This window comes from Arachis hypogaea, chromosome 14 (assembly GCF_003086295.3).
Source record: "Arachis hypogaea cultivar Tifrunner chromosome 14, arahy.Tifrunner.gnm2.J5K5, whole genome shotgun sequence".
In the NCBI taxonomy this organism is placed as follows: domain Eukaryota; kingdom Viridiplantae; phylum Streptophyta; class Magnoliopsida; order Fabales; family Fabaceae; genus Arachis; species Arachis hypogaea.
The window spans coordinates 18,096,429-18,099,473 of record NC_092049.1 but is presented as its reverse complement, the minus strand read 5'-3'; the positions used below and the strand labels follow the sequence as shown (position 1 = coordinate 18,099,473).

At 32.4% G+C, this 3,045-nt stretch overlaps 1 long non-coding RNA gene across 1 annotated transcript; it reads left to right on the top strand.

Moving 5' to 3' along the window:
- The first annotated feature begins 442 nt into the window (after positions 1–442).
- LOC140178829 (uncharacterized) lies at positions 443–1,218 on the top strand. Its single transcript, XR_011871760.1, has 2 exons — positions 443–609; positions 1,154–1,218. It is a non-coding gene; the product is annotated as an uncharacterized lncRNA (long non-coding RNA).
- Positions 1,219–3,045: the final 1,827 nt, after the last annotated feature.

The window sequence follows — 3,045 nt, the reverse complement described above, 5'->3', positions numbered from 1 at the left end:
TACCGACGGCTTCATCTGCCGTAACATGGTGCGGGTAACTAAAACACAACATTTCGTTAATCGTGCCTACCGTTGGAATAATCTAATGGTAATTCCGACGCTACGATTGGTGCCTATTTGTCTAGTGTTCCTGCCAAATATTTACCAGCGACTTTACCGTCAGATAACCTTTTCCGATGGTAACTCTTTGGTACGATGAATCTCACTACAAAACCATCGCTGAATCCACCGGTACGCTGCGACACTAAATTCGACGATACTTAACGTTTTTCTTGTAGTGAATGAAGCAAAATGGTAACAGATTTTGCTTTTATAGACAGAACACTCAACACATAGCTCATGTTTTGAAATCACGTCGAATCAACACGTGATGCGTGTCCAACACGCTCTCTGTGTATTGGCCAGGAGCTTGTTACGTGTCGTGTGTTAGCTCATGAGGTTAAAATGACGTTAGAACTTTTGTGAAAAAATGAGGTTCGACTCTGTTCTTATATTAATGATATTCAAGGTCAGGGATATGGAAAGAAAGCAGGTCACTCAATGTTCTTTCTTGAGAATATTTTTGTTCCACCAATCAAATTCCGCCCTCCCACTAAAGGAGGTGATATGGTAAGTGAATGATAAATAAAGACTGTTAATGAGTTGTACTATTTCTCTATCTTCTTTGTTTGTACTCCATGTTCTTGCTTCTACTGTGAAGTGTAGAATATTTCCAAAGTTTGTCAATGCAAGGTATAGGTTTAGGAAAGTATTCTGAATTTGAAATTGTTGTGGGATATAAATGTAGGAAAAATGTACTTATGAAATTATTAGCAGATATATATAGCTTGGAAAATGAAGGATTTTTGTTAGAAAATTCTATCATGACTCATGCGGGCCATTCTTAGGAATGCAAGCCAGCAGGATGTAAAGGGAATGTGAAGGGAGGATATAAGGATGAAATGCAAATCCAGTTTCTTTCTTGGTTTATCACAAGAACACACTTACCCTTTCAATTTAGCTAATCTCATTTAATGGGACGAAGCTTGTAAATTGCTGGCATTCAAAGTATAACTACTCCTTTTTAGTCCTTTCATTGTTTTGTGAATACTTGACTATCTTTTTTATTCTACATTCACCTTATTGACTTGGACTTAGGCAATTGTGTTTGTAGGTATCGGAGCATGCTCATACTGTTTTGTTGAGTAAGATTCTGCAGTCTAACATAAGATTAGGGGATGTCCATCTAAACAAGAAGGATCCCTCGATGGTTTTAGCCAGGTGGGTGGAACTTCAGTAATCTGTAAATATGCTCTTTACCAGTAACACTTTTGGTGAGAATTTATGCTGTTTTGTTTTGTTATGCTGTTTTGTTTTGTTTTCTTTTTTTAGTTGTAACATACAAACCTGGGTGTAGTTGGGTAATATATTTTATACGTATCTTTATGTGATAAAATATCTGTTGAGCACTCTCTTCTTTTTCTCGTGAATATTTAAGAGAGAACAAAGAACAATATGTGCACAATATATGGTAATACCCAACATGACTACATTATGTGACTGTTTCAACTATGTTTTTATCGTATGGTTTATAGTTTATGCTTTTTGATCTTTGAATCCTAAATTTGAATTTGTGAAACACTACTATGTATTTGCAAAACTTGTACACAATACAGAAAGAATTAATAATATCAATCATTGATAGTTTTGAGTTTAATTTTTTAATTTTTATAATTGTAAATGCCATTATAAATATTTTTTTAATTACTGTTCTATATAACTATGCAGGATAATATTGAGGATGATAATGAAGATTAAGCTATTTATCATTGTAGTTTATTGGCTAAGATAGAGTAGTGTTGGAAATGGATACATGTATGATTGACTAACGACTTTTATTAGAAGATACTTATGTAGGATATAATATTTTAGTTTTTCGTAGAGTATTACTAGTAAATTCTAAGTGGTCTCATGCTTATTTTGATATGGCTATGCTTAATTTAGTGTGAAATGTATGAATATTCAAAGTTAACTTCATTCTAGTATTTTTGGATCATTAATTATAAATATATTTTGGTTAGAGATCATTTTTATTATTAAAAAAATTATTTAGTATAATTATGTGTTTATTTTTTTATAATATTTAACTCATTTAATTAAAAATGCAGAATTATCATATATGTAATTATATTATTAAATATTATGTTGTATTAATAATTAGTAGAATATTATATATATATATAATAAAGATAATAAGGTACTTAAGGCTACACTTATATATAGTAGCTATGGTATACAAAAAAAAAAAAAATATAAGGGACCTAAGGCTACACTTATAAACGGTAGCTATGGTATATAATGTGGCTACGCTTTACAGGTGATGTAGTAGTGTTGAAAAGCGTAGCCTATTCTAGTAAAAATGGAAGCTGAAAAGCGTAACATTTGGTTTTGGACAACATCACTTGAAAAACGCACCATATTTCCAAATGCCAAAAGCGTAGCCTTTGAGAATAAACAACGGCCGAATAAAAATTACCCCGAAAACCGTAGCTATAGCCTAGAAAACGTAGCTGTAGTCTAAGACATCATTTTTTTTTTTACTTTTGACTACACTTTTCAAGTGTACCTGAATGAGTATTTTTCTTATAGTGTCAACACACCACCTACATGCTGACCTACTCCTCTGCAGGTTCCACCTACATGCGATTACACCAGATAAGTCCATTTCCAACAAAAACAACTCCCACTTTTTCATATATATAAAAAATGAGCCAAATCAAACTCTAACTCTAAAAGCCATCATGAATATTGATTAGTATTATCACCTGTAACTTCAAATGCCTCCATCCATTCACCTGTTGCTTTCTCTCAACCCTTTCCTCTATCTCTACTTCTATCTCTCACCGAAACCATCCCCCGTTACCAATAACAACAATAATAAAATCAATAACATACATTAGAAGAAAGAAAATAAATATATGGATCCTAATGCTGCTTTTTATTTTTAATAATAAAGAAAAAGGCGTGTTTTGCTAAGATGAAAGGTGTATCATAGAATTGTAAAAG